At 36.7% G+C, this 20,908-nt stretch overlaps 1 long non-coding RNA gene across 1 annotated transcript; it reads left to right on the top strand.

Annotated features, from left to right (window-relative positions):
• The first annotated feature begins 18,295 nt into the window (after positions 1-18,295).
• LOC142350796 (uncharacterized) lies at positions 18,296-20,546 on the top strand. Its single transcript, XR_012760914.1, has 2 exons — positions 18,296-18,429; positions 20,138-20,546. It is a non-coding gene; the product is annotated as an uncharacterized LOC142350796 (long non-coding RNA).
• The last annotated feature ends 362 nt before the right edge of the window (positions 20,547-20,908 follow it).

A 20,908-nucleotide genomic window follows, 5' to 3' on the forward strand; every position in this document is an offset into this window, starting at 1 on the left:
GAAAAAGACCTATTTTCAAAATTTATTATCGCAATTTTTTCGAAATAATTGCAAATTTCGTATGAAAAGCTAACTTTTTTCCTAGGGAAGCTATAGCAAAAATTCTTTTTGCTTTACAATCTAAGCAAAAAGCAGATACTCCATAGTGAGTTTGGTTTGATTTGGATAACTCCTTGACCCGATGAAAGAGACCTATTTTTAAAACTCTCTAATCGCGAAATTCGCAAATTCCCGTATGAAAAACTTACTTCTTTTCTAGAAAAGCTATGACAAAAATTCTGTTTGCTTTAGTTTAGACTCTATATAAACATGGGTACTCCATACCCAGTTTGGTCTGATTTAAACAACATTTTTGATCCGATAAAACTTCTATATTTTTGAAAATAGAATCAGCGAATAAGTCGATATTTCCGATTGAAATACGAACTTTTCTTCTAGACAAGCTATGACAAAAACTCTTTGTTTTATACTCTAGATACACATGGGATACTCCATACCGAGTTTAGTAAGATTTGGACAACTCCTCGCCCCGATCAAAAGTACTATATTTCAAAATTAATTATTTGAATTAATCACAAATTTCCGTATGAAATACGAACTTTTTTACTAGGAAAGTTAGGCGGACCGTTCTTTTTGAATTCGAACCTAAATAGTGCTGGTAGTTTGTGATATCATTTTGGTTCACTTTGAACAACTCCTTGATCCGATAAAAAATTCTATATTTTTGAAAATAGAATAAGCGAATAAGTCAATATTTCCGATTGAAATACGAACTTTTTTCTAGGCAAGCTATAGCAAAAATTCTTTCCTTTTTAGACTCTAGATAACCGTGAGATACTCCATACCGAGTTTGGTCTGATTTGAACAACTCTTTGAACCAACAAAATTTCTATATTTTTGAAAATAGAATAAGCGAATAAGTCAATATTTCCGATTGAAGTACGAACTTTTTTCCTAGGCAAGCTATAGCAAAATTTTTTTTCTATTTTAGACTTCAGATGCACTTGGGATACTCCATACCGAGTTTGGTCTGATTTGAACAACTCCTTGATCCGATAAAATTTCTATATTTTTGAAAATAGAATAAGCGAATAAGTTGATATTTCCGATTGAAATACGAACTTTTTTCCTAGACAAGCCGTGACAAAAATTCCTTACATCATAAATTCTACCTATACTGGATTAGTGTTGTTAATTAGCACGTTATATTATAAGTACGTTATTTTATAAGCACGTTATTATAGAATAAGTACGTTATAATCTAGAATGATGGCACAATGTCATCGAGGAAATCTAGGGTTGCCCCTGGGCTATATACTCGATGACATCCGACCAGAAACAGTATAGACAGTGACATGATGATGAATTATAACTGACCTGAGCATTGCTAGAACATTTTTGGGGACTTTAAAACTTGAAACAGATTTGGAGCAAATAACAGGGAGCTCTTGTGACATTATCAAACTGAAATTAGCGTTTGTATTTACCTCTTCTACACCCACAAACGACAACAAAACGACTCGCAGCAGCCTGTGCACAGCACAGTGTGTTCCTAAAGGGGGTGTCGAGGTGCAAAGGGGGGGGGGGGGGGTAGCCGACCAACCGGCGTCAACAACGGGCCATATGCACCTGGGATCAGAGTCCTCCTCAGGGACAGGAATTACTAGTATATTAGTATGAATATATATATATATATATATATATATATGTATATGAAGTCTAAGAAAGTCCGCTCTTTGCGGGAGGATGTAAGCTCATTTGCTAGTTTTGTTTGGGAGGTTAATGAAATAAGTAGAGTGACATTCACAGTGAACAGGTCTGCACATCATGTTTCCTGGCTGGAAGGGTCCAAATTGGGGTACCTGTACCGGTCAATAGTTCAGTGAAATTACACAAAACACTATACGTAATATACACTGTGAGAAAGGTCACTTAATGACCTAACAGAATCTTGAAACAAATCGTAAATTGGTTTAATCTACGACGAGAAATTTCAAAAACAATGTACTGTACCAAATGACAAATCATCCCAGGTACCTCACATGCCAAGTGAAAATTCACCATCTAAACCCCAGAAAACACTATACGTTATATACACTGTGAGAAAGATCATTTAATTACCTAACAGAATCTTCAAACAAATCGCAAATCGGTTCACTCTACGACGAGAAATTCCAAAAACTGTAATGTGTCAAATGACAAATCATCCCAGGTACCTCATCTGCAGAGTGAAAATTCACCATCTAAACCCCAGAAAACACTATACGTTATATACACTGTGAGAAAGGTCATTTAATGACCTTACGAAATCTTCAAACAAATTACAAATCGATTCACTCTACGACGAGAATTTTCAAAAACAGTGCACTGTACCAAATGACAAATCATCCCAGGTACCTCACCTCCAGAGTCAAAATTCACCCTTTCACTCCAGGAAATGTAGGTAGTGAAACTATATGGCTTTGATCCCCATATTATGTGGATTCTGAAAAACTATTGTTTTTGTCCAACTCAACTGTTTTGGTGAACGAATATTCTCGTCACAAGCAATCAGCTAAAAATTCGGTTTTATCTCAAGTTTGGACCCTAATAACTTTTTGACCAGGCCCATTCGAGACACCACCTAAAACCTGGAGGCAAGAAAAGTTCAATGGCAGATAAAGAAGATTATGCTCGTCAAAATTGGTACAGTAGTTTAGGAGATATCATCAAGCACATGATGCGTATCCCGATTTTTGGGCTTTTGGGGGAACACAGTTTCTCGTCAAATTAACCAAACGGGCTCAAAGCGGCGCCTCAGACTTGATTCTGGACTCAATTCTAGACCAATCGTCAGTTTTCGAACACCGAAAACCTTTACCGCGATATAGGAGAAAATTTCCCCCATCGCCATAGAGGTCAGGGTTAGAATAGCTTCATGGACCCCGCCAAAGCCTAATTAACAAAATTTGCAGGTGATAATATGGAAACGAAAACCAGCATATCTACCAAACAAGGCTTGAAAATTGAAACTTTCTTAAAATTGCAACCCATAAGCTTTTGAACGAAGGAAACTTAAGACATTAATTAAAAATGGATGTCAGGAATAGTTTGAGGGCAGCAAAACGTGACTATGTTTGTCAATTTCTGTGGAGAGGTTCAAAAGAAATCATTAAACGACTGAAGAGTACCCCGATTTTTGCGATTTAAAGGAAAACAATTTTTCAACAAAACATAAGACATGGCAAAAAACGGCAGCTCGAACTTGTTTCTCTACGCAATTCAAGTTTTATGAAGCTCAAATTAAGCCAAAACCTATACCGTGGTGTGGGACAAGTTCAAACCTCTCCAGAATGGTATGTGTGTTTAAAAAAGCGTGGCGTGAAAACAGAAAGCTATTCATCAAATCAGAAGGTCACGATATATCAAAAACCATTGGTTCAAGCAGCTTCATTAAGCCAACTTGAGCCCAAATAACACAATTTGCAGATATTGATAACGCTCAGCACACGAAACTAACATATGTATGTTATAGCGCTTAGAAAAAATTTTTGTTCAAACCGGCATCTCAAAAAAGATTTAACCAAGCGGATTTGATAAATCAACCGTCATATTGAAGCAGAAAAGTTTCATTCCTGACTTAAATTTGAGCGGATTGCGAAGAAATATCGCTCTGATAAAATCATCAAACCTATGAGTCGTACAATTAAATGTTAGAGGTGCAACCCACATTTTGAAATGATCGTAGGAAAAAATTTGTTTAAAAAAACGATTCGTATAAACAAACACCGGAGAATCAAAACGTAAGACATGGCAAAGCATATTCCCTCAAAAGTATTCCAGGCCAATGAAGGCTGTAGGAAACGTTATTTTGGCTGAAATCGGGTGGGCCACATTAAACAGCTTTTGAAGAAAACAGGAAAAATTCATCATTTGCTGAGTAATTTATACTAAAAGAGAAGTTTTGGGTTGCGCAAAAGTCTTCAAAGTAGCGCAGTTAGATGGGAAAAAATGAATGTCTCAGAAACTCATTTAAAAAATCAATAACGGAGAGAACTGGAAAGGAACATACGAAAAGACAAGAAACAAGACAAAAAAACAAGATTAACAAGAACTTCAAGAAGTAACAAAAAAAACTGTTGCATCATTCTAAATCTGTTACCTAAGACAACTTCAGAAGCCTAACTTAAACCTAATTAACATAATTTGCAAACAAAGAGAACTCTCATATCAAGAAAACGAACATAACCACGACATAATGCTTAAAATAGTAAATTTTTGTTTCAATTTTCTTCTGAATAACTCTTTACGGAGATGATTTGATTAATCCATTAATGCTCCAAGCAAAAATGGTTCAGATTCGACTAATGCAATCATAACAATTAAAAATTGCTTAGTAGTGTAGTAAAAATTGTCAATTTCCTGAGTCGTACAACAAATAAGGTCTGAATAAAGACCACCAAATTCTCAAAGATAAAAACAAATCTAAGAAAATGGCAACCTTTTCTAATTTGTGTGTCTCTAGAAGCAATCACAAAGTGTGTTACGCAACGTTTTGGCGTATTCATAAGACAGGCAGTTGTGCCCCAGCTAAAATCAAAGCATTGTTTGTATGTCAGGTTCAGAGTGCAATTGATTATATTCGTTTGTTAACTGTCGCAAAAATATCAGAGGTGCAACACGATTTTTTCGGTTCTCGAAATGCTTCCCGGAAAAAAATTACAAATTCTTTTAAAAAAGACTCTCGGGAATCCAAACGTAAGACATGGTAGTGCATATTTGATCCTCCAAAACAAATTTGAGACCAACGGAGGCTGCAGGAAACTTTATGTTGTCTGAAATATGTGGGCCACATTAAACAGCTTTTGAAGAAAACTGGAAAAATTTATCATTTGATGCGTAATCTATAGTAAAAGAGATGTTTTGGGGCAAAGAAAAGTCTTCAAAGTAGCGCAGTGAAGTGAGAAAAAATAAGTGTCGGTGCAATTGATAAAAAATTCAAAAATTGCGAAAACTAGAAAGGAACATACGAAAAAACAATAATCCAGAAACAAGACAAAAAATATGATCAACAAGAACTTCAAGAAGTCGCAAAAAATGCCGTTTAATTTTTCGAAAACTGTTGCTAAAAGATTTTCAAAAGCCTAACCAGAATCTTGTTAACACCATTTGCATACAAAGAGAACTCTCATTGCAAGAAAACGAACATAACCACGACATAATGCTTATAATAATAATTTTTTGTTTAAATTTGCCTCTGAATAACTCTTTACGGAGATGATTTGGTAAATCGATCAATTGCTTCAGGCGTAACTGGTTGAATTTCAAATAAAACCGGTCAGATCAGCTGAAAACTGCTCAGTAGTGTAGTACAAATTATCAATTTCCTGAGTCGTACAACAAATAAGGTCTGAATAAAGACCACCAAACTCTCAAAGATAAAAACAAATCAAAAAAAATGGCAACCTCTTCTAAATTGTGTGCCTCTAAAAACCACCACAAATTGTGTTAAGCTACGTTCAAATGTATTCATAAGCGGACAGTTGTGCCGCAAATGTATTCGTTTGCTAACTGTCGCAAAAAAATTAGAGCTGCAAACCGATTTTTTCGAATCTCCAAAATATTACAGATTCTGTCAAAAAATACTCGCGTGAATCAAAACGTAAGACATGGTAGCGCATAGTTGTTCCTCCCAAATGATTTTGAGACCAGTGCAGGCTGCAGGAAACATTGTGCTGTCTGAAAAAGGTGGGCCGCATTAAACAGCTTTTGAAAAAATTGGAAAAAATTTAAAGATTGCAGCTCAATCTATAATATAAGAGATGTTTTTGTAAGAAACTTCTATATAAAGCAATTAACTATAAAAACTCTAAGTGGTTTAGGAGTTTATCAAAAATTAATAATTCAGTGATTTGGAAAGGAAAAAAAAAACAAGCCGCACTTAGTTTCCACTATGTTGAAACAATGTGTTTTGTAATTTATGTCTTATACGACCTCTAAACATCAAGACTCTATCCAAGTCCGTTGATATCTTTCGCTATCTTTCCTATAAGACAAAAAGAATGTTGAATTTTAATCTTTTTTGTTAAATAGTGTACATATTTAGTCAAAAGCTTGCCAGCATTTGCCAAAAGTTTCCAAAGATTGCCGATTGCCGAAAATTGACAAAGAACGCTGAAAGCTGCGGATAATTTATGAGCGTAAAAATATATTATAAAACATATACAATTTTAAAACAAATTTTTGTTCTTTTTTCAGCAAAATCAAAATGCTGATATGAAAAAAAATAAATAAAAACAGCAATATTTGTGTTCTAAAATCTTCTACGAGTCAAAAAGTTTTCTGAATGAATCTCACTATTTTCCGTTTTTCTAAGCCTGAATGCAGATGAACAAAATTGTTGTGGCAAGTCAAGTCCATTTGAGTACTAAAACGAACAAATGCAAAAAATTTAAAAATTTTTTCAATTTTTGTATTTGTTTTTTTAACATTGACGCTTTGGGATTGTTTTTGGTACGAAGTTGCCAAAACCAAGCGGATTTGATAAATCAACCGTCATATTGAAGCAGAAAAGTTTCATTCCTGACTTAAATTTGAGCCGATTGCGAAGAAATATCGCTCTGATAAAATCATCAAACCCATGAGTCGTACAATTAAATGTTAGAGGTGCAACCCACATTTTGAAATGATCGTAGGAAAAAATTTGTTTTAAAAAAGCAATATTTGTGTTCCAAAATTTTTGTACGAGTCAAAAAGTTTTCTGAATGAATCTCACTATTTTCGGTTTTTCTAAGCCTGAATGCAGACGAACAAAATTGTTGTGGCAAATCAAGTCCATTTGTGTACCAAAACGAACAAATGCAAAAGTTCTAAAAATTTTTTCAATTTTTGTATTTGTTTTTTTTTTAACATTGACGCTTTGGGATTGTTTTTGGTACGAAGTTTTCTTCATTACATTATCCATGCAACATTAAATAATCCAAAATGTTTTGTTCTGCGTATCCTTAAGAAATGAGTCTGCGGTCCGCAGTTGCTACAGTCTTGCCTGAAGCTGTCTTAATTACTCCGACGAACTAAACTCGTTTTGCGCAACAGTTTCGACAAATGCTTGACAGTTATGGCTTTGACTGTAATGGTCTCGACGCTTTTTTCCAAGCAAAGAAATGTTTGAAAGATTTTGTCCTGTTTTTGGGTGCGAATGTAAGCAACTGCTGCCAATGCAACAGTTAAGACGTCAACAAAGACAAGGAGCTGATGATTATTTTCCTGATTCGTTGAGGTGTCCAACCATCTGGGGATTTCGATTTCAGGCATTGCAAAGTAACTATCGAGCACTTTTTTGTAGGTTGGAATGTAGTTCTGCGGGAAGAGGTTCATCCCACTTCTGGCCTAGCTTCCAGAGCTGTTGTAAAAGCATTTTGATTCTAATTGTGAGCGGAGACAAAAATCCTAGGGGATCGAAAATGGTTGATACTAAGCTGAAAATTTTTCTTTGTGTATACTCACTTGCATTTCGGAGAAATTTTCCTAATGTCTTCACTAGAAAACAGTCAGTTCTGCTATTCCATTTCTGACCGAGAACTCTATTGATCTCTTTTAGTTCATCTTGATCTTCTTACTCAATGAACCTTAGGGCTGCATGTTTGTTTGACACAAATTTTGTCAGGCGAAAGCAACCCTTATGAAGGCTATTTTTAGTCTGGTTAATGGTTTCAATTGTTTCTTCTATAGAGGGCAAAGAATGGATATAGTCGTCCATATAAAAGTGGTCTTTTATTGCGTTAACTGCTTTTGGAAATTCAATTGCATTATCTTCTGCGCAACGGTTCAGCACATAAATTGCACAAAATTGGGAGCAGGTTGCTCCAAAATTCAATATGGTGAGCTGGTTAACCATCTCTTCATTGGGCCAGAGAAAGCGTAGTGCAGATTGGTCCTCATACCTTAATGCTATCTGCATGAACATGCCTTCGATATCAGAGAGAATGGCAACGGGGTTTTCATGAAATCTCAGAAGATTTCCTACCAAGTTGTTCAGCAGATCTGGAACTGTGATCAGATTGGAGTTCAAAGATTGGCCTCTAAACTTTGCCGCAGCACTTGCTACTCTGCGAAATTTTCCGGGCTTGTTTGGAATAACCACCGGGTGATGAGGAAAATACCAAATTTTCTCAGGTTCTGGCTGCTGCATATCAACTGGTTTGACATAAAAATTTTGAAGATCTGTTGTGAGAGTTTGCTCATACAACTCTTTCAATTGGATTTTATTACTGAGTCGCTTCTGAAGACTTTCGAGCTGGCTAAGAGCTGCGAAATAAATATTTTCAATTCTCAATGATTTTTTTCAAGGTATTCCAATTTCGTACCTCTCACCATTGTAGCTGGTTGTTTTGTTCAACATGTCAAGGGCTTCCTTGTCAACGGGATTTGTAGATTCACTCTCGGGTTGAGTTCCTTCGGCTTCAATTTTCCAAAATTGCTCAAGCAACTCATCGAGTGGCTGATCGTCGGAAGTTTGTCGTGATACGTGGTACACGTACTGTTTCTGCTGTTGAGATCGCTGTTTGGGTTGCTTTTGTACTTTTTCATACTATCCATCCAAGCCTCGTCTTTACGCCGAATGGCTGGTTTGTAGTTGCCGGTATGACTTCAACTGGATGTGTGAAAGCAAAGGTGTTTATTCCCAAAACAGCACCGATTTTGCTTTCAGCTACTTCTGGGAAGTGAATGTGACGCAATTCTTTGAATGCATCGCAAAACTGGTTGAGTTCAAATGTATTAGCTGGTGCTACATTAAACAAGGAGTGCTATAAGTTGTTGTAATTTGAAACTTTTGATCCAAATTTTTGTAGGGTGCAACTGTCACTTGTTCAGAAATTTTTGAAAGCGGCATATCATGCTCTGTCTTAAGATACTGAAGCGTAGTGGCTTCTTGATCTTCGCATGGAAGATCAAAGAATTGGCGTCCTGGATCGATCAGAGCGTACGTATCGAAAGCTTTCTCGCCGTTTAGAAAAGGTACTGGGATGAGTTGAAGTTGTTCGAACCATTCTTTTAGTGTAGACTGTAGATTATTCACGCTAAAATTTTGGTTGGCATTAATCAAATTAGCGCGCTGAATTTGATTCTGATTTTTGTTTGCAAAAGACTGTCCGTAGCGGCTCCTTTGTAATTTGGATGAGACGCTTGCAATGCTGTTTCTTCCGGGTTCACATAGCTGTTTGACTGGCTGCGTAACATTTGAACTCAGTTGGACTTGGCTGACTTGCTTGGTAACATTTATACCAAGGGAATTTCTGGCAGACGCTTCATAATTTTAGCAGGGTCATGAAGTGCTGTGTAGTGGTATCCGCTGCATGTCTGGCAGCATTTTGTTGATGGGCAGTTTTGCTTCTTGTGTTTATTGCTCAAACAGTTCGAGCAACGATTGCTTTGGCTTACAATGTCAAATCGCTGGCTCGGGCTGCATTTTTGGTAATAGGGACAGGCGGCTAGTATATGGTCTCCGCGACATTTTTCGCAAGAACGCTTTGGTTGATTTGCATTGTTTAGGGGTGGAAATGACGGAGCGCTAGCTGGTTTCACAGTACCGCTGCTGCTTATTGTTGTTGACTGATTTCGGTTAGTCGGCTGTACTGGAAAGCCTGAACTTTGGGTACCTAAATTTCTTGCGTAATTATCGCTGTTATTTAAGTTCTCAGAATTAATAAAATTGTTTCTACGAAGGATATTTTGATGGAAGTTTTCGCGGTGTATCTTGTCGCACACATGTGCCAGAACTTCTAACCATTTCGAAATTCAACTGAAGTAGCTGGTGTTTCGATTGATGCAACGGTGTGCTCTGTCCATTTAAGGAGGATGTTATGTGGGACTTTTTCTTTAGCTTTCTTCATAAGTGTTGAGCTCTGTAGGTCCGCTGTGTATCCCAGGTATTGCAAAGCCTGCACTAAACGTTTCAAGAACGAAACAAAGGCTACAAAATTTTGCTTGTTATAGTCATTAGTTGATTTCAAGTTTTCCAATTGATTTAGGAGGGCGTTCACCACTATTGTAGGATCACCAAAATATGACATTGGTTCGGTTCGTTTAAAGTTGTGCTATAATAAAAAGCATCACACGAACATGCTTGGATTACATCTTTTGCTTTGCCAGTAACTGCATTTTGCAAGTAGGTGATACGATGTGTGTCAGTAATACTGGTGTTGTTATGTACGAGGCACAAATTTATTTATCTATTCGTGGTACTTCAATGGGTTGCCATTAAATTTTTCATTTATAAGAGGTGGTAATTTTATTCATTGTTTACTTGTTGGATTCTACCAATATGGAGCTGTGTTTGAGGTCCACGGTAAAAAATTGATTTTGAAATGAATGGTGTTTGAACCTTTCATTTGATATTGGATGTAATTCGCGGAAAAATTGATGTGAATGTGGTAATTGTGACCCGAAATTTTGCTCTACTGAAGGCAGTGCTTGTGGGGAAACGCTGAGATTGAAGGAGCAACGGGAACACTTTCGGTTATCGTTTTTGAACAGGCGGTTTGTAGAACACCGAATGGGTTGAAAGTTATGTTAGACGTTTGAAAATTGTTTGCGTTTTGGCAGGAATATTCAGAGAACTGATTAACGTTTATCATTGTGATACTCAGTTCTATTGGTTGTTTTGTCTGTTGCAGATCAAATCTAGATTCTGTGCGTTTTCTAGACAGTAATATTTGAGAGAACTGGGATTCATCAAGCGGGGATTATGTGTTCCTTGGTGTTTGCAACAACTCTTGCTCTTTGGCTCAAACGTTTGCGTCTGAAAACGTTCCTCGGCGATATCTCGAGAAAATTCAGATAGCATGTTTTTTGTTTGAAATTGATTATTAAGGTTCTGCTGAGGGAAATGGTTTTGAAATTTTTTTGCGTGCTTACAAAACTAAGCGACTGGATTGAATCATTGTATGCTTTAAGCTGCTGCTGGTTGAGTGTAAAATTATCAACAGCAGATAACCTTGTATCACTGAGAGCAAGACGGTCGGGAGTTTTTGCGACGGTCGTCTCAGGTTTCGCAAAATTTTTATCCGAGTGTTTTACTTCTGTTTGGGATTCAACTGTGTTATCAATGTTATTTGGTCTGAATAAACTTGCTGTACTCCTTCCAATAGTAAGGGGATTCTCGTTGTTGCCATTTAAAAATTTTGACAACATTGGTTTGATCCTGTGGCATTCAGACAAAAAGAAGGACGGTTACTCGAGTCTCTGTGGGAGAGGTTGTGTTTTGTGGGAGAATGATAATAGTTCTGGTTTGCTTGCATCAGGAATATCGTTCATTGATGGTGAGCATCTTCGTAAGGTTGGACACCTGGCAGTCGGATGAGTTGTTACACTGACATCATCGCGCATCCTAATTAAAGATTGACTGAGTAGTCCATCGTCTTCTAAACTGTCAATTTCGTGTTAAAATTTCTCTAGACGTGACAGAAGGTTTGAATATCGTTCCATGACAGAAGAAGTGCTGCTGGAGTTCGGACTTTCTTTTAACACGGCATCACGTGTTGTTTTCAGCTCGTCCACATTTGCTTTTGGTTTATTGATGGGCAAGGTGAGTGATTTGAAACTCTTTCGCTGATCAATAGCAGTTTATAAGAGGTCCAGCTTGCTTTTCAAAATCAGCCCTGCAAATTTGAATTTGTTCAACGCGTACTGACAACTTTGACTGTTCTTCTTTGTCATCTGGCTCTTGTGGCTCTTTTCCCTACTAACAGGTAAAAACGGCTTCGAAACCGGAGCAACGCAAATTTCAAAGTTGAAAAACAATGTTTATGGCGCCGTTAGGATTATCAGCCCCAGGTTTTTTGTTGTTGAAAATTACGTCGCAACTTTTCTGAAAAATAGAATCCTAGTGTTTTTTTTGCTAATTCTAGCTAGTGTTCTCTCAAAAAATAACAAAACGTTTGCGCGCGCTTGTTTCGATATTACAATAAGCACAACCAAATAACTGCTAAAACTTGGGGAAATCAAAATTTTCTTATTAGTAGAACAAGTGTATGGCTTTTGAATGGTTTTTGTTACAAACTTTTACAAGGACTAACACTTTTTTTTAAAAAAAGGAATAAAAATGCTTAGAGATCGCTACTGCTTAGACCCTGTCTTGAAAAAATTTAGAAGTTTTTTTTTTAAATTGCGGTGCGAATAGGCAACGTGAGCTACAGACAAGCAGACAAGACAACGGGATTTGTACTGAAGTTTGTTTGAAATTCTTTCCTCTTAAGTTGAACTGCTTGCTTCTTGTTTTCTTCACAAAACTTTTCAAATATTTACTTTGAAAATTCCTTCCGCTGTTGTAACTGCTGACACACACTAAGTTTTGAAGATCATCTACTATGGTAACTACTGACACCAAAAATGTTCTCTTCTTCTATCTGGTGACTACTGAGACCAGAAAGGGGCAAAGGGACTTCTTTTGGCAACTTCTGAGACCGCGGACAGAAAGGAAGAGACGTTCGAGTTTTCCAACTCAAAGGAATTATTTGAGTGAGCAAACCTAAGATGGGAATTAATTCGAGCTTTTGATTTTCTTTCTTTTGAGCTAAAGAAAAGAGTTTTTTCTCTTTTTTCTCCTTTTTTTCTCTTTTTTTTCGTTTTTCTTGAGAAGTTGTTTTCAGTGCATACTACCCCATTAAATAGGCAAGCGGCTAGTAGTATACACAAACTGAAAACAAAAAACATGTGATTGTCTGGTTTTCTTAAGAATACATACTACCCCATTAACTAGGCTCGCGTCTAGTAGTATGCACTTAAGGTAAAAGAAAACACAAATTTCTTTGATTTTTTTTTTAAAAAGCCTTTTTGGAACTTTTCTCCAAGCTCTTCACGGTTTTTCAGAATGATTAAATATATTTTCTCAGTTTTTTTGTAACGAACTGAGAAGGCTGATTCAATAGGTCTTTTTCAAAACTCGATTGACTGTCAGAGAAGCAACTTTTCTGTTGCTTCTTTGCAGTTTTGCAAAAATGATCAAATTTTTTTACCGGATTGTTTTGAAAAAAAATGAAGAAAAATGAAGAAGCAATTTTGCTAAATTCAAGCTGCTTCTTTACTAAAATGCAGAATTGATAAACTAACTTTAAAGCTTGTATTATGGCAAACTGAGGGGGCTCAAAGAACGAGTTTTCTTGGATTTAGTAATTATATCTATCAAAACGTCAATAAAACGTTTTTAAATTTTTAAAGTCAAAGATGTAATTTTGCCAAATTCTAGTTGCCTATTTGTTAAAATGCAAAGTCCATTAACTAACTTTTAAACTTGGGTTATAGCAAACTGAGGGGGCCCAATCAACGGGCTTTCCGAGATCTACTAATTGTTTATGTCATATCGTCAAGAAAACGTTTTTTGAATTTTTAAATTTAAAGATGCAATCTTGACAAATTCTGGTTGCCTCTTTGTTGAAATGCAAAATCCATAAACTAATTTAAAACTTGTATTATATCAAAGTGAGGGGGTCCAATCAATAGATTTTCTTGGATCTACTAATTGTTTTTATCATACTGTCGAGAAAACGTTTTTTGAGTTTTTAAATTCAAAGATGCAATTTTGCCAAAATCTAGTTGCCTCTTTGTTAAAACGCAAACACCTTAAACTAACTTTAAAACTTGTATTATAACAAACTGAGGGTACCCAATTAATAGGTTTTATTGGATCTACTAATTGTTTATATCAAAACGTCAAGAAAACGTTTTTTGAATTTTTAAAGTCAAAGATGCAATTTTGCCGGATTCTAGTTGCCTCTTTGCTAAAATGCGAAATCCATTAGCTAATTTCAAAACCTGTATTATAGCAAACCGAGGGGGGTCAATCAATAGGTTTTCTTGGATTTATTAAAAATTTTCTTTAAAATGCTGGAATAACGTTTTTTGATTTTTGACCCCCAAAAAAGCACTTTTGCAACTTTTTCATTCTCTTAGCAAAAATTTTACATAAACAACTCAACTAAAAAAATTCAATTTAAGATCCAACTGAAGTGCTCTATTAAACTAGTAATTTTACTGTCATGTAGATTTTTTGCGACAAATTCAGAAAAATGTTTTTAAGTTTTACTGATGCAAAAAAACGCTATATATTTTTTTCGTACAATCTGTGTGTTTTGTGTTGCTCAATGCTGACATGTGGTTTCTCATGGCTATTCGTTTCATAAACCATCGACAAAAGCTCATTGGGGGACAATTTTCATGTTTTGGAGCTTTTTGTCGCAAAAAAAATCAAGTTTTTTGTATACGTCTAACCGGGGAAGGGACTTCTTAGGTGACGTCTGGAACCTCGGGCAATCATCTCTTGGTGACTTCTGCAACCAAAAAAATTCAAGGGTTCTTGATCGCGTGACGTCTGGAACCCTTGAAAAAAACTCCTCGTCTTTGGTGACGTCTGAGACAAAAAAAATGTCTTGGGGGGCTTTTCTTTATGCAGCTGCTTCTTCCTCTGTCGCTCTGACACTTGGAGTGGTCAGGCTTGTTGTTGTTGTGTAACTGGTGGTCAGGTAGACCTTGCACGGTTTCTCTGTCTTGTGGGGCTTTTCTTGATGCAGCTGCTTCTTCCTCTGTCGCTCTGACACTTGGAGCGGTCAGGTTTGTTGTTGTTATTGTTGTGTAACTGGTGGTCTGGTAGACCTTGGCACGGTTTCTTTGTCTTGGGGGGTTTCTTGATGCAGCTGCTTCTTCCTCTGTCGCTCTGACAATTGAAGTGGTCAGGTTTCTTGTTGTTGTTGTTCTGTAACTGGTGGTAAGGTAGACCTTGGCACGGTTTCTTTGTCTTGGAGGAGTTTCTTGATGCAGCTGCTTCTTCCTCTGTCGCTCTGACACTTGGAGTGGTCAGGTTTGTTGTTGTTGTTGTATAACTGGTGGTCAGGTAGACCATGGTACGGTTTCTTTGTCTTGGGGGGTTTCTTGATGCAGCTGCATCTTCCTCTGTCGACCTGACACCTGGAGTGGTCAGGTTTGTTGTTGTTGTTGTTGTTGTTGTTGTTGTTGTGTAACTGGTGGTCAGGTAGAATTGGCACGGTTCCTTTGTCTTGGGGGTGGGGTTTCTTGATGCAACTGCTTCTTCCTCTGTCACTCTGACACTTGGAGTGGTCAGGTTTGTTGTTGCTGTTGTTGTTGTTGTTGTTGTTGTTGTTGTTGTTGTTGTTGTTGTTGTTGTTGTTGTTGTTGTTGTTGTTGTTGTTGTTGTTGTTGTTGTTGTTGTTGTTGTTGTTGTTGTTGTTGTTGTTGTTGTTGTTGTTGTTGTTGTTGTTGTTGTTGTTGTTGTTGTTGTTGTTGTTGTTGTTGTTGTTGTTGTTGTTGTTGTTGTTGTTGTTGTTGTTGTTGTTGTTGTTGTTGTTGTTGTTGTTGTTGTTGTTGTTGTTGTTGTTGTTGTTGTTGTTGTTGTTGTTGTTGTTGTTGTTGTTGTTGTTGTTGTTGTTGTTGTTGTTGTTGTTGTTGTTGTTGTTGTTGTTGTTGTTGTTGTTGTTGTTGTTGTTGTTGTTGTTGTTGTTGTTGTTGTTGTTGTTGTTGTTGTTGTTGTTGTTGTGTAACTGGTGGTCAGGTAGACCTCGGCCCGGTTTCTTTGTCTTGGGGGGGTGTCACCCTCTTTGTTAAAAAAAATTCAGTTTCAGAAGGTAGACTATGTTTCTTAATCACAGAGGTAGGTCTCCAATTTAGGTAATGGAACATATATTCTAGACTTTCGGTTGCTCTTATTTGGTTGCGACTTCTTGTCAGATGTTTTCGGGAAAGAGTAAGCCTCAGGTTTTTGGCGGTAGTTCTAATCATCAGCAAATGTCATGCTTTTCTTGAGTTCCCAAGTTCATTGGGAACAGATATAATCATAGCTGAAACACTCCTCAAGTAGCAAAAAACTCCTCTTACGATTGACGAGAGAAGTAAAAATAGACTTTAATTCAATGTCTATGTTTGGCTGAGTGGAATCAGATTTATGTCTTTAAAGACTTCAACTTCTCAGTGCGGTCAAACAATTGTACAAATATAAAATCAAATGGAACCCGTACCGAACCCCCCGAGCCCATCAGGCCTGATTCAGAGATTTTCCAGAGGGCAAGTCTTGGCAGAGAGATCTCCAGACTTGGGTAGCGGAGCCAATACTTGGGACCTCTCTGGACACAGAGAAGCCAAGACTTGGATTTTTCTGGGCAGCTCAGAATCCAAGTCTTGGGTTAACCAAGAGCAAAGTTCACTGAGCAAAGTTAAGGTGGACATCATGAAGACTCTGTATTTGAAATGATCAGACTCTGAATTAGGCCTGGGACCTTCTCTGATTTTTTCTGAATCAGGCCTGATAGTCTCTGTGGATATGGTAGGGAATGGCATAGCTGCCGACTACACCATATATAACTATAACACTGTGAAGAGACAAACTTAGCTCTTTCATGTATCTATCTCGTATAAATCTATCCATAGCGCTGTACCATATAATTGTTGAGCAAATTTTACAACAAAAATTAATACAGAAACGAAGTTAAAATTGAAAATAACTGATTGTCAATAAAATTGGTTCCTTTAAAATCAAAACGTTTTTTGTTTGAAATAGAAAAAAAACGTAAAGAATAAATATAAAAGAAATCTATTAATTTTAAACAACCTATTTGCAACCTAAAAGGCACTCTTGGTTCACAACGGTTCGATGCTGCTGCCAAAAAAAGTTTCAATGAAGCAGCACTAAATTTCATTAGGAGTTCTGAAAAAAGTGTCATTTTTTCTGATCATTTAGTCTAAAAACGGTTAATTTACTCAAAATTGAAACACTTTTCCAAAAATATTTTGTCGCATCTATAACAATTAAATTCATTGTGAAGAAAATAATGAGAAAATTGCTAGAAACAATTATTCTTTACGAAAAACGAAGGAATGAATGTTTTCAATTCACTTCCTATTAAAAATCAGTAAATGTTCTGCTAGTTTCATAGTTTTTTTTATAGTTTCATAGTTTCATAGGTGTTTTAACACAATTTACTTCATTTGTCACCATAATTTTTGAGTATTTGAATTTTTTTCAATATTTCAGCGAAATTTGATGCAAAAGCGAAATTTGCTGCGTTTTATGACAAAGCACGTCGATAATGACTACTTTTTTGCTGGAAGTATGAAACGTCTCTGATAATTCTACTTTCTCTCTTGCATTTATTTTTCAAAGCACATCGGACCATAATCATTTTACAATTATGGTTCATCGAAGCTTTAGAAGATGCAGCAATTTTCAGCAATTTCGAGAGTGTTCCTATACTATACATTCGCCTATATATCAACTGGGTTTACTCTATTTTGCCCCCCCCCCCCCCCAGCTTAGTGGGCTTATGTTCTAAACCCTCCCCCAGGCTCACGTGCTATTTTTTACATTGTAACGTGCTATATAGCAACGCATAATTTGTACCTTGGGGGAGGGGGCGAAAAAAACACTTGGGTGGTGGGGGCAGAATATATCCGATCAATAACTCAGCAACTCAGCACTGAGTCAGTTTGTGTTAATTTTCAGTTATTTAATTTTAAACTGGACATGTTATGATCAGGTCAACTTTATTCTGCCAATTCACAAGTCGGGGCAGAAACTCATTCTTTCTGATGACTTTATGAGTGTTAATTTGTTGGTGTTGAAGGGACACCAAAGTTTGCAATAATGCTACAAATCTGGGATATTCGTAAATCATGAGAAGTCTTTCACGAGAACAAAAACCAATCTAAAAGCAGCTGCAACAAAACCTGACACATGAGCCGCGCGAATTGGTCTTACTGCTGTATGAACTAGAAAATTCACACATTATTGCTTCACCCGAATTCAAAAATCAGAAGAGATTTTGGATCTTTTCCGTTTGTGCCCCCCCCCCCCCCGTGCATCGATTCCTAGGACCAGAATAAAATCCGAACTGAATTTTTTATGCTCAGCTAAAATCCAGAGAATGACTCAACGAAGTTTTCATTTTACAGTCTATACATAGAAAAAAGTGACATGTTCAGAGTAATTATCAGAGTAAAATTACATTACGGATTTCCATGGTTCAGCGCTGGAACCTTATGAGGGCAAAGTCCGGACTAGTATATCCCCCCGGGGCACAGCACATTATCTGGCAAGGCAAAGCAAACCAGTATGTAAAAATATGGCACCTACGTCTAGAGGGTGCAAATAATACCCACAAAGCTGGGGGCGCGCAGGGGGGGGGGGGGGGGAGGAGGGCTCAAACGGAGAAGATCCGAGATTTTTATGAGGAAAAGTTTCCCCAGAGAACTACGGAATTGATTTTATCTAGCACGTAATCTGACTCATGTAAGAATTCGCAGCAGATTCAGTCATACTTTGTACACTAAAGTCAGGAATAATTGGCGCCATTTTGATAGATTTAAACCCAAGTTTTAGGACTTTCAAGCATAGTTTCTTCTTCCTCTGAGTAATTGAGGTAGCTCGTTCATCATTTCAAAACTATGGTAAGTTTTGGAGTACAAATTCAGCATTTTTTCAAAGAGCCAGTTGCATAATTTGTAATTTTAAGTAAAGTTCTGAGTTCTTGAAACTATTTTTCTGATGAAGTCATCATTATTCGTTCAATAAATTAATTAATTCTAATCATAGATTGTTTCATACTTCAAAATTTCCCAATAAATTAAGCAACGCAAACCCGGGCCGAGGAATGAGCGGAAAAAAAATGCAAGAAATGAGCGGAATTTGATCGGACAGTTTAGCAAAATCCGCTCAAAGCCCTTACATTTTTTTGACCGGAATGAGCGGAATTTGAGCGGAATAAAAAATGCAAGAAATGAGCGGAATTTGAGCGGAAAAAAATGCAAGAAATGAGCGGAATTTAAGCGGAATAAAAAATGCAAGAAATGAGCGGAATTTGAGCGGAATAAAAAATGCAAGAAATGAGCGGAAATTGAGCGGAATAAAAAATGCAAGAAATGAGCGGAATTTGAGCGGAAAAAAATGCAAGAAATGAGAGGAATGGTCGGAATGAGCGGATTTTTGAGCGGAATTTGAGCGGAAAAAAAGCAATAAATGAGAGGAAAGGTCGGAATGAGCGGATTTTTTAGTCTGATCAGAGAACGTTTCGAACGCACTTTAGTCTGATCAGAGGACGTTTCGAACGCACTTTACTCTGAGCAGGGACGTTTCGAGCGCACTTTTGTCTGATCAGAGGACGTTTCGAGAGCTGAAATAGGTTAAATACTGTCGGAAAAAATCTACAGTTGAACTAACGAACAACTTTTTGAGATTTTCCAGTATGTTTTGGGTGTGTTCCCCTCCTCCTTCTCTCAACCGGGCTGGGGACCGGCTACGGCGGAGTTACAGACAAACAACTATAGGAGATTTTGAGTAGAGCTTTAGGTAAAAAACCAAGCATAAACTCTATCTCCAAACAAAACAAAGGATAATAAATCACTAAATGACTATAAATGATTAAAGAATAATGATAAATGACTGTATTTTATTCTATTCAAATTATATTGTATTCTAAAATTTTATTCGAAATAATCGCAAATTTCCGTATGAAAAACTAACTTTTTTCTAGACAAGCTATTCCTCTCATTTCTTGCATTTTTTTCCGCTCAAATTCCGCTCATTCCTTGCATTGTTTATTCCGCTCAAATTCCGCTCATTTCTTGCATTATTTTTTATCGATTCCGCTCATTCCGGTCAAATTCCGCTCATTCCGGTTATCTCTTGCATTTTTTTAGCGGAATTTGAGCGGACTCCTCGACTTGGGAGTGTTAACTTTGGAAAAACTAGGCAAATGCTAACTTAGCTAACTTAGCGAATGAATTTGTACAGCGAAACTATACAAAAACAAGCTAATTGCAATATGAAATACATTTTCAGTTAGGAAAAGGCGAAACTAATTTTTTAGTCCCTTTGGTGCAAAAAATTGAAGTTGGTATGTCGAAAAAGGTTTTGAGTTTTGCATGCAAGAATAACTAACGGCTATTTTGAGATGCCTGGTTGTTGAGAAAAGGCTTTCCCGTACCTAACTCAAAAGCAAATTCAGTACTGAATCAGAGTACAATTCAGAAATTATCAGTACTGATTCAGACTCTGATTCAGGTGACATACAGACTTTGAATCAGACTCTTATTCAGACTCTGATTGTTCAAATTGTTCAATTGTTCAAATTGGTTGTAATGTTTGTTTATATCCTAGAAGTTGACATACTCATTCCTCCCGATGTTGATGCTGGTTTGCATTCTGATGGTCGTAGTTTCAAAGTCAGAAGATGACCCCACTAAAACATCCCAATATGCGGGAAAATTCTGCTATGCTGACAAAGATTGCCCACCGTCGCAGATTTGTAACATTGATAGGAACAACTGCATTCGACAGCGCTGCAGAAAGAACAGAGATTGCCGAAAGAGGTCAAAATGTCGTGACAATTTCTGCTATGCTTAGAAATTTGCTTATTTCCATGCGAGCACATTTTTGTGAAGTTTGATTTGCGTTGCGAACAAAGTTGATTAAACAGTGCAACTGAGTAAATTTTTGAAGAATTGTTGCATTCTGTTGATTGAACACAAAAATTTTTGAATTTGATAATTCAACTTTGAATGAGAAATTTTTATTGATTAATCAATTCCCATGGAATCAGAAATGCTTGGTATGTTACAAAGAGTATTTAGATGCAATTGCGCTTTAAAAACTTCTGGTGTAGTTAGCTTTGTCATATATCAGAGTTTCAACTAGCCCTGGTTTAAGTTTATGATTATTATCTGGGCAGGTTTCAAAAAAATTAAAGTTCTCAACAACCCTCACTCATCGTAAAAACCAACGCATTTTTGTCTTTCATTACATAAAGCAAAATCCAAGCAAATTTTTCATACAGCAAGTAAGAATTTGAAAAAAAAATATGATCAGTCAAAGTTTTACAAAATTGTAAACACCGATAACTCACAGAAGAAGCTTAAAATGAAGCAAAAT

The sequence above is a fragment of the Convolutriloba macropyga genome, chromosome 12, assembly GCF_964194025.1.
Source record: "Convolutriloba macropyga chromosome 12, txConMacr16.3, whole genome shotgun sequence".
Taxonomy (NCBI): Eukaryota; Metazoa; Xenacoelomorpha; order Acoela; family Convolutidae; genus Convolutriloba; species Convolutriloba macropyga.